Source organism: Corvus hawaiiensis, chromosome 9 (genome assembly GCF_020740725.1).
Source record: "Corvus hawaiiensis isolate bCorHaw1 chromosome 9, bCorHaw1.pri.cur, whole genome shotgun sequence".
NCBI classification, from domain to species: Eukaryota; Metazoa; Chordata; class Aves; order Passeriformes; family Corvidae; genus Corvus; species Corvus hawaiiensis.
The window spans coordinates 17,002,806-17,014,043 of NC_063221.1; the positions used below are offsets into that span (position 1 = coordinate 17,002,806).

General features: G+C 51.5%; 1 long non-coding RNA gene across 4 annotated transcripts in view; it reads left to right on the forward strand.

Annotated features, from left to right (window-relative positions):
• The first annotated feature begins 2,809 nt into the window (after positions 1-2,809).
• Positions 2,810-11,238, forward strand: part of LOC125330396 — a 13,794-nt gene continuing 5,365 nt past the window's right edge. For 2 of the 4 annotated variants that reach the window (XR_007205490.1, XR_007205491.1), the window contains exons 1-2: positions 2,810-2,881; positions 4,202-9,988. This is a non-coding gene — a long non-coding RNA (uncharacterized LOC125330396). Of the gene's footprint in view, positions 2,882-4,201 lie in introns of all 4 variants that reach the window. The other 2 variants (XR_007205493.1, XR_007205489.1) reach the window with 2 other exon arrangements.

Here is an 11,238-nt window from a genome sequence, read left to right on the forward strand (position 1 = left end):
GGGGTGCAGTAAAGCTTCTCCTGCAAGCTCTTGGGATCCCATAGAAAGCCAGTATCTGTCTGATCCAAATTTCCATAGACCTTGTGCTGGTAAACATCCCCCTGTGTTCCTGATGTGCCAGTGTGTCAGTGAGGTTTGAGTTCTGTCAGGGGCACAGAAGTGACAGCTGCTTTATCTGTGTGCAATGAGCTACTAAGGAAAGACCACAATTTGACTCCCTAAGACCAAAAAATGCTTTGAGTTTTTGAATCTTTGAGCTATTGATTCCCCCCCCCCCCTCCCAAGTTAAACATTTTCCAAGAAGGCTGCCATACTCATGTCTCTTCCCCTTTAAAATTAGATATGGTGTTGCTTATGGCAAAGAGTCCATCCAATTCTGCAAATCTTTAAACATTGATCTCCCCCCTCCAAAAATTTCAGTTGGACTTGCAGTACTTTTTTATCCCAAACCATCTCAACTCTGTAAGGGCTGCTGTACAAATTTAAAATTTTGCCTTGCATTACTGCGTTTTTATTAACCAGAATTTATTGTTATTACGTGATATCCTCCCCAGCCCAGAGCATTTGTTGTGACACAGGAGGGAGTATGATTAACTTAAGCATCATGGACTTGTTCAAGCCTTTTTGCGCTCCTGCAGGTGGGAGTAAATTGTCATCCCTGTTGGGATCCTGGCAGCCTTTGTGCCTGTTGCGTTACTCACTCTCCAGAGGCTGGTGGATGGCTCTGGAGTGTAGTGTCACTTACCTACGTGCTTATTCTTCGGTGGCAAGGGTTAAAACCTGGAGAGGCTGTCACAGGCCTCCTTGGTTAGTGGGACAGCTGGAGTCACCACCACATCTGGGCTGCGGTTTCTTGACATTTTTCTGAGCATTGATCGCTGGTTGCTTATTGGGATGGGGGAATACTGAGAGAGATCTCTTCATTGTTTGTATCCAGTATGTTTTTTGTGAGTAAATTGTCGGGATAGGCAATTGTCTCTTTATCCAAGTCCAGGGGATATCTGAGTCCAAGACAGCTGATGACATTATATTGGGTATTCATTTTAGAACTGCTGAGCCCACAGAAATCAATAGTTTTCCATTATCAGGTCTGGCTGGGTCACTAGTCTGTCAATGAGCTGTTACAATTGCTGTACAAGGGTGAACCTGACCAGTCAATTGCTGCTGACAAGAGGAAAACATGCTGACAGCCACTGGACCAAGCCAGAACACAGATTTGCACTTGGGTTTACCATCTGAGAAGGCTGGGAGTGGGCCTTTTCCAAGATGCAGGACACTCACTGTGGGAGAAGAGGCCCCCTTTCCCCCTCCCTGCCACACATCAGACAGGCCTTCCCTGCTCAGGGAATTAAGGTTTGTTTCTGTAGTCCCAAACACCAGAGAACTCACTAAGTGGAGATGAAGGAACCACCTTCCTCAGCGCTGTGTTTTTGCAGCCAGAAAGGGGTGTGCTGCTTCTGCCAGCAAGGCCAGAGAACCACTTCTGCCTGCAGTGACCACTGCTGAGGGATGTGGGCTCAGGGCTTCTTGTCCGTGGCAGGTGCCCGTGCTGCATCGGGCAGGAATGCAGATGACAGGGTTAACTCCATTTCTGCTCTGTGTTTTAGCACTGACTTTCTATCAAATTTGAGTGCAGAGCAAAAATAAATATTTGGAAATTATCCCAATATTATGATTTTTAATTTTCAACTTTATTAACTTCTTTCAAGTGTTAAATCCTGACCGTTTTATTTATGCCTCCGGTCGTCTGTTTGATTCTCACAGAAGTCAATATTCACTTGTGCTCCATCATCAAACAAAAAACTGGTAATCAACTTTATCACTGGAAGCCAACTAGCTGGGTTTTAAAAAATACACTACCCAAAAGAAAGATCATTTGCTTTAAATGAGAGGAGAGGGAAGTCTTTTTAACAGAGAAGAGCAAACCTTCCTTTACTGGTAATTAGAAGCACCAGTCTTATATGACTTGCAGCATTTGGTAGCTCAAGCCGCGTCAGATCTCTTACAGCATAATTAAAAAGAATTTATGTTTTTTTAATAAAATGCTTCATGTTTTAGCCCCTTTTCTTCCTCCTTCCAAATGTGATTACGGGGGCTGAAGGGAATTCAGGTTAATATGTTGACACACTTAACAATGCGGGGTCATGTAGCACAATCCGCTTGGCTGGTTCGGCGCGGCGCGGCCCCTGACAGGTCCCATCAGCCGCTGCCCTAAAGGCAGAGGCGAGGGGAGGATTTTAATTACTGCGCTGTGCGCGAGTTTGCCAGCATTAAATTGAGACATAATTAGGCCCCCGAATTTTAATAATTGTCCTAGCTAATTGGGCAGACAAGTACGCTCTGCAGCGTGGCGTGATTAGATAATTAGTGTTTCCAAATGACAAAATTGGGCTCTTGATTGCAGATTCCAGATGCTGGGGGGGGGGGGGGGGGGGGAGGGTGGGTGGCGGGCGGCTCCGTGCGCGGGCAAAGCCGAGGCGAGGCGAGGGAAGCGACCGGGCCGGGTGAGCTGGGCCGTGCCCGGGCGAGGATCCCGGCTGGAAGCTGGGACCGGCGACAGTAGCGGGCCCGCGGGTGCGGCATTGGGGCACCTCCCGGGCGCCCGATGCGCGTGTCCCCCACGACGCGGCGTGAGGCAATTGGCCTGGCGGCGCTAATTGATCGCCACAGCCCGAGGAGAGCGCGGCACGAGTGGCGGCCACGGGAAGGACACCGGGGGCCGCGGGACGGACCCGCCTCGGCGGGCACCGGCACCGGCGGGGCTGCGGCGCCTCCCCCCGCGGCCGCCAGGGGGCGCCGCTCCCGCGCGGCGGCGGCTCCGCGCCCCGGCCGTGCCCGCGCTCGTTCCGCGTCCCTCGGCCGGGCCCGGCTCCGCAGCAGCGTAAGTACCGCTCACAGCACCGTAAGTACCGCCCGCCGCCACCGCGCCCCGCCGCCCGCGCCCGGCCCTGCCCTGCGCCCGCCGAGCCCGTGCCGAGCGCCAGCCCCGCCGCTCGGCGATCCCCGCCCCGCCAGGCTCCTTGTCCCCTCGCAACCTGCTGGGGAGCATCACTAACGAGATAGATAGATTAATTATCCCTATCAAATATATAAAAATCTATATCTCTGCTGAGCTAGAGCGGGAACTCGGATGGCCGCGGACACTAGCCCGGCAGCGGCCGGCAGCCACGGCGCTGAAGCCGGCGGCAAGGTAGCGCCGGCGATGCTCGGAGGTGCCACCCTGCTGCTACCGATACCTGCGGACTGCATTTCCCGCGTGGAAATCAATAATTTCCCATTAAAAAAAAAATTATACAACCGAGTGCATTAGTATTTTTGTTAAAAAAAAAAAAAAAATAAAAAGGCTGTACGCGCAGAGGACGCTGGGGTAAATCCGTAGCTGAGCGCGATACCGGGGCTCCGCACCGTCCCGCCCTGGCCGCGCAGGTGAGCGGCACCGCGGGCCTCCCTCCGTGCCGCGGGCAGCGCTCCCGCCGCGCCGCTGGCCCCGGCGGCTGCCGCAGCCCCGGGGCGCAGGAAGTCCCCGCGCAGGCTGTAGACCCTGCCGGACGAGGACTTGCTTTTGTTTGTTATCATTCTTTCTATTTTCTCTGAAAAGAAGCAGTCGTTTTCATGCGGCAGTATAAAGTTGGATCGCTAATAACAGAAAGTTAAAATGCAAACGCTTCACTAGGAAGCATTTCACGCAGATGGTGCAAAATCACAAGGTTTTTCACTGTGATTGTTTATCTACCGGAAAGGAAAAACAGTTTTATGATTTTTTTCCTGTGTGTGATAGTACTGTTATCAAAATACAGATTTTTTCCTACATGAATAATTTTTTTCACTACAGCCTACGAGCCTCTTGGCTTTAAAGGTCTGGTTATTTTTGCTAATATATCAAGATTTTAACTCCTGACTATTTAATAAATCAACTCCAGTTGTATTGTACAGTATTTATACACTTATTTGGAGAGGTACATTCTGGCTGAGTAGATTGCTGTCTCACCATTTCAATGCTTCAAAGCAATGGTGCTGGGAATTGTCAGCTCTGAAGACAAGGTTAGCTCACAGAAGCAGGATGTGTTGTGTAAAATGCTGATTTATAAAAGTGTTACAATCCATATATCTTGCAGGTCGAATTGCATGCGTTATATGATCAGAAATACATAGAGGATTAATCTTCCAGTGCTTATTTTAAAGCATCGTGTTGTCTCTAAAGGTGAGGATGCCAGAGACATACCGGAGCAGAAGCCAGAAGGTGCATCTTCAAACGCACCCCAGCCTGGAGAAGCTATGGCAAAGCAATCATGTACCCCGATAACAAACCCCCAAGACCTAACCCTCACCCCAGCCTTGCTGGGAGCGGTAAGCACCCTGCCCTGCTTATGGTGAAAAACACCTCCTGCGAGCCAAATAGATGCCTGCTCATTTTACAAAATCTTTTCTGACTTCGACGGGCTCTTGACCAGCAGGTGACACATCCTCGGGCCTATGAGCTCCGAGGGTGTTGCTTTCCCATAAGTGGTTGCTCTCTGAGAAGCCCCAGTAGCCTCTGAGCCCAAGGGGGCTCTGGGGGATTGGGGGGGGGGGGGGGGGGGGTGTTCTCCTGCAGGCTCCGTTTTGCCATCCTCCCGCCAGCCTGCAGGTAGGCTTTCCTGTTCATAGGTAGGCTTGTGGTGCTCGTAGGAAGGTGACATCCAGCTCCAAGTCTGTGGTTAATCAAGCCTGCTTGGTGAAGTTGAACAATTTAATCAGTGCCTGACGAAGCCTTGGATATATCTCTGTTATATCAAATTGTCTTCAAATGTAAAGCAGTCGTCAGACGCGAGATGTGGGGGAAGTAACAAGACACTGGCAGTTCCTGCCCTGGTCCTGGGAGAAATGCTGTGTGGCTGCACCGCAGTACAGCCATTCGAGCACGGCAGCCTGTACTGGTGTGTGTGGCCACGTCAAGGCCGAGGTGATGCTCCTGTTCCCAGGACGCTCTCGAGCTATTTACCAGATCACAGCTTGGGTATGCATTACTTAGCAACCCTTGCCAGGAACGCTTTTCCTTTGCTTGGTGAGAAGGCTGGAACTCTTCCTTCAAGGACACTGTCAGATAACTGCCCTGTTGCTTGTGTGCAGAGTTTTTGCGATACAGTGGCAGGACGATGGGATCTGAAGGCCCCTCAGATGTGGCACTGAACGGCACTGTGTGGGTTTGTCCTGTTTCTTGCAGGAAACATGCCCCACCCATGCTTCATGCCCTGCCCAGCCTGCTGCTTCATCTACAGGTGTAGAAGAAGGGTGGGGTTTTTTTGGTTAAGATGTTACTGTCTTGGGACCTGGTTATTTTAGCAAGTTTTTTTCCAGTTCCAAGTTAACACTACGATTCTGATGAGTTGAAGCACAGAAAATGGTATCCCCGTCCTGCCTGTTGTTTTCTTGGTCAAGCCTAGACTGTATTTATTGCTTCTCAAACGGTAGCTGGGTTTGCCGGGCTTTCAGATCTTCCCTGGGGTGACAGTGCTGACTGTCCACGCTAGAATTGGCAAGTAGAGTTGAAGTTATGTGCTTTGTGAGTAATATGGTAATTTTTTTTCTGAGTACCAGTTCGATTAAACAGTTTTGTGGGTTGTTGTTTTTTTGTTTGTTTTTTTTTGTTTTTTTTTTAAATGAGATTAATGGTGCTTAAAACATAAAAAGAAAGTAATTAGACATAAAATAGGGCGTTTATTTATAGTGGTCTAATTGAAGCGGCTCCAGTTGTTAGTGTTAAAACAGTATAATCTCCTTATGGTGCAGGCAGCTGTAGAAATAGGAAAGCATTTTAAACTAGTAGAAGGGTTTTCACACTCGCTTCCTCAATGAGGCGCCGTCTTGCTTTGCCTCTGTTCTTAAAGATGACTGCAAACCTGGTTCGATCGGGATTCTCCATATGCACCTACGCTGCAAAGCACATCCGCCCGGCCGGAGGAGGTGCCGGCTGCCGGCGGTGTTGGCAGAGCCTCGCTTGTCCGGCCGCTCTGGGCCTTGCCGGGACACGTCGCATTTCTTGTCCACCGCTTTGGGCGTGTCTCCCCAGCGTGGGGAGCCCCCCAAGACCGGCCGAACCCATTCTCGAGCCCCCGCTGCCGAGGAACGCACCGTGCCGGCGGTGCGGGGCAGTGCGGGGCGGGGCGGGCTCGGGCGCGGCGCCGCCGGGAGCCGCTGAAGGGAGGACTTCAAAGGAGCCGTCGGGGGCGAGAGGAGGCGGACAAAGCAAGCGCCAGGCTACCGAACACGGGGCTCCGCCGGCGAATTTTAAGGCGCTTTAAGTCTAAAGGAGAAGTGACAAGGCAATCATCTCCTCGGCTCGGCTGCGGATGGGAGGGCGGAATCTTGCTAACAGCTCGTGTATCTGTATATTTAATTGCGACCTGGCTGCATGTTCCTGTTGAGGAAGGATGCAGATCACAAGCGAATCTATAAAAACGCGGTTGACAAGCCCGGGAAAGGGATAACTGACAGATGAAACGAGAGTCAGCGCGGAGCTAACTGGCAAACGCATTGGTACAAAGTCAGATACCTTCTGAGAGGAGGAGTAGTTTGTTTTATTGCCGTGCTCCAGAGTTTTATCTCCTATCGATGTGATGGGGTAGAGAGGAGCTAATGTGCACTGTTTAGGATACAAACATGCAGATTAGATCAGACTTCAGACACAGTGTTTCACTCAAGATTTAGGACAGTCGGAGGAATAAACCAGGCTTCCCCCACCGAGGAAAACATGGAATTTTCTTTTAATGTTTTATGGGGATTTAAACTTCTTTAAACACAACTGCTGTGCATACGGATTTAGGGAGCTATCGGGATTTGATAGGGTCGGGAGCTGGGGCCCGGAGCTCATCGCCACCGTTGTGCAAGGCTGGGGCGCTGGTAGAGCATCAACCCGGCTCCCGTTTTCTTCACTTTTGTGTTACTTTAAGTTTTCAGTGAGGCTAGTGTAATTACGAGGCGTTTAACTTTTTGCCAGGCTCTTTCATTATGGCTTTGCATTTGCACCTCGCTTTTAAGAGAAGTAATAACATTCACAGTCAGGGGCAAATCCCGTTAATGAACAAATTAAAGTTCAAAACAGTTATTCAAGTTCACAGCCCCGCTCGCTGCTCCTTTAATAAGAGTTATACATGTTACTTTCTCTCGGGATCACTCCCCCTTTTATTACTTTTTAAGCTTTTCATAAGCACTAGCGGGCTGTACGGGCAGCTCCCAGCCTCTAAAGAGCCCACAAATCCTGAATGGAGCCCTAATCCGACCTTAATTTGGCAACTTTTGTAAAAAACATAAAAGCTCGGGTGCCACCCTTGTGCGCTCAGATTATAATGCCGCAGGGAACAAGCCGGGGGAAGGCCCCCTCTATCCCGCACCCACCTATTTGAGTTGGTTCCCTCCCCTCAGGAGCTGTGCAAAAAGCCTCTGTTCGTGCCTCACGGGCACCGGGAGAGAAATTAGGATCGATACCCTGGAAATTTCCCCCCCCCGCCACGATAGCTCTACCAGGCTCTGCTGGGCGTGGGCTGCCGGGGCGGCCGGTGCCCCCAGCCCGTCCCGCAGCGCTGCCCTTGGGCCGGTTGCCTGCCTCAAGTGTTAGCGACGTGCAGTAAAAAAAAAAAAAAAAAAAAAAAAAAAGAAAGATAAATCCTTGCGTTCTTCCTCTCTTCCCGCCCCCTGCCCCCGGCTCCTCTTCTCTTTCTTCAAACCTTTCGCGATTAGAGTGTCTGCACTCACCTCGGTATTTGCATAACATGAATCTAAATTCCCCTTGTCAGGGGCTGCCCCGGCCCAGGGCAGCCGCGGCTCCCGGTGGGACCGGGCGGGGAGGGGGAGGCCCCTCCCGCGGAGCCGGGCTCTGGGCCGGGGGCGGCGGGCAGAGTCCAACAAAGCCCGGGGAATTTGACACTGGTTCAAGGCAGCGCCAGTGCAAAAGCGCTGTCTATGTACAAATAGAGGAGATCACACTCCCCATTATCTACCTCCTGGCGAGTGTTTGATTTGTGACATCAAAAGCTTATCAAGGCAAGCTCACCAAAAAAAAAAAAAAAAAAAAAGAAAGAAAGAAAAAAAAAAGAGAGAAAAAGAAGGAGGAAAAAGAAGTACCTCTTCATGGAGGGAGATCCCTATGGTTTGGGTGATGTAAAGGAGGGAGGAAGGGGCCGGTGTTGTCAAAACGCTGCCGGTGCCAGGGAGGCGATTCCTGCCCCGCCCGTGTCCCCGCGGGCCGAACGGCGGGGCGCTGGTGCGGGGCCGGCCGCGGGCGCACAGAGCAGCGGGCGGGCGGGCTGGCCCCGGCGGACGGCTGGAGGGAGGCCCTGATTCCTCGCAGCCATCCACACAGAAGTGGTTTGATATAATCACCATGACAACTGCCGCCTATAAGCATACAAATAATAGAGATGAAATAGACAAAAGATTAGCATGCCATGAAAAGTACAATAAGTTTCTTATTTAGCATTTAGATAACTGTCTTTCCTTCGGAGCAGGCTTCAAAGTTGAACCCAGTTTAGACCAAGAGGATTAATTCTTTCTCCCGCATGCTTCATTGAATCTCTCATTACCAAACTTTGTCTGTATTGATGTAAGATTTGATTGAAGATTAGAGCATTTAGCAAATCTTGCTTTTCTGCATGTATCAGGCCTTTTCAAGCGCAGACCGCGCTGCCCAGTGGTCAATACCCTTACTTTTATCCAGTGTCTGCTTCATTTAAACTTAATCAACTCCCTCAATGAACTGGAACAGGGAAACGTCCCTGAGGTAAGAATGTTGTGCTTTTCTTAGATAATTCTTTGCTCCCTCTCCCAATCCGCTGGCGTTAAACCTAAAATTGCTCTCTGATGAACTTAATCAATATGATAATGACAATTGGGGCTGAATGGCTCGGCCTGTGCTCAGCACGGAAAAGGTAGACGGCTGTGCCCCTTGCCCAAAAGCAACTTCTCCTTTCTCGCCTCTCCTTTTGTGTTCACTTCTCTCACCTTTCTTTCTCTCTCTCCCCCTCTTCCCCCCTCCGTGACACCGACCGCTGTTCACGCTGGAGAATGATGCTTCTTTGTGCGGCAGGAGGACTCGTATGTCACCGCCCGGAGGAGCGGAGCGGAGCGATTGGCCGGGTGAATTATCTGCCTTGTTGCAGTGAATTATTTGCGCTGTTTCCTTTCCCAGTCAACAAGTTTCTGAGGTATAGAGCAGATCAATCAAAGCTGACAGAGCGCATGTGAAGCTTTTACTGTGTAAATCTGGACCTCTTGTCCCGGCTTCGTTGGCACTGGCATCTGTATATCATTTTTATACTGCTACCAGTAGAGCAATTTCAAAAGTATTTGCAAGGAAAATGGATGTCCCCATCTGTTCCTGGAATCATAAATGTGCCACTTTCGGAGGGTTTTCACTGGTAATCATATCTTTAATGATGAACAAACTTGTGATATATACCTTTCCATAAAATGGGGTTTTCTTCACTTTATTGTGATTGGCTGGGATAAATAGCTTTTCCATATGTTAGGAAGATAAAACATAAGATTACCAGACCTCGTTTGTTTGATCATAAACAAAAGAAACAATTCGCTCCAAACACTCTTTAAACAGAAACAACTGCAGAATTAAGTTGTATTAATAAGCTATCGATGGGTCAAGAGGCAAACAACTGTCTCCATAGAAAAGACAGCTGGTTTAAAATACGAATAGTCGGTCCTTCTCACTATTCGGGTGACCTTAATGTAGACGCGGATTTTAAATACTCGATGCTAATTTTGTTTTCCTTAAGATTGTCTTGCTTTTATGTCCACTGATTTTTTCTCTAGCTTGACTTTGAATTTCCTTAAGTGCCAGAGTGAGGATACGGTGCTGGGTAGTGCATTGCCGTGAGCTATATTTAGAAAGCAGCTGGAAGAGAAAACGTCCTCAGGAATCCGAACTGTTTTGTTGTAAATGTCCCTCCAGTCCCAGCACTGTAAACATAAACGCTCTTTCTGCAGACGGGAGCGCTGGGTAAGGATGGGCTCGGGGAGCCACTGTTGACCCCACGGCACTCCCCAGCAGCCTTAGAGGTGTCCAGGGCAATGAGAGGTGCCGTGGCCAGGGATGCCCGGCGGCGTGGCTGCCAGCCCACCCTCGCGGTGGAGGCAGCGGCGCCTGGGTTTCTCCCCGCCAGAGGCTCCCCTCTCCGCCCGGGGGAATTGTCGGATGCCCCCATTTCTCCGTGTGAGTGCCTCAGCAGCAGGTTCACTGCCCGTTTAGGCGGGACAGCCCTCCCCGCCCGCCGCCGCCCCGGGCCGGGCACTCCGCGTCCGTGGGCGCTGGCGGAGCCGGTGCACTACGGCGGGGTCGGGTGGCACGGACAGCCCTTCCCCGCCCCTGGAGCAGCAACAGCACCCTCAGACCCACTGCCCGCTCCCTGCAAGGAGTGAGGGTCGATGCTAAACGAGGTCTCGCCCGCTGGGGCTTGGCCCTTCGGAAATGGAGACAGGGTTCCCGGGGCAGCCCGTGCCGAAGGGCCATCCCCGCCTGGCCGTCGTTCAGGGTGCGAGCCCCAGCGGCACTGAGACAGTGCCGGGGTACGCTCTGCTCCGCGCCTTGGGGACCCCGCGCCTTGGGGACCCCGCGCCAGACCCCGAGGCCCGACGGGGCGGGCGGCTGCACACGCCATCCCGAAACCCTCGTGTGTTCAGCGGCCAGGCAGCTCTGCCCGCTCCCCAGACGGCAAAGGGGGCAATTGCCGCGACACCGCGATGGAAGGAGACGCCTCCGAGCCCCTTCCTCCAGGCCTATGCCTCTCGGTGGGCACAGGGAGCCGGGGCAGCGCTGAGCGGGCGGGTCCCAGCTGAGAGCAGGGAGAGCGGCAGCCTCCAAGGGCGGGGCTTCCCAGCCTCGCCCGCACCGCACCGCGTTCCCGCGGCCGAGGGGGATGAATTGGTACCGGCGGGCGGGAAAGTGAGGAAGTTAACATCTCTTAAGGCCTGAAGAGACCATTAAATCATCTGTCTGGCCTTCTGCATTACAGGGCCGTATAACTCCATCCAGTCCTAAGGCATTAAGCCAGATAATTTGTGTTCGAGTAAAATGTGCCTTCAAGAAAGTCTCATGGTCCTGAGGGTTTCAAGAGATGGAGATTTTGCTCTTGTCCCGAAGAGTTTGTTGCGGCAGTTAACCCTTGTTTAAGGGATGAGCCTCGTTTCCATGACACACTGCCCTTGTTGAAATTACTCCCAATTGCCAGGCTTTTGTTTTGGAACCTCCTA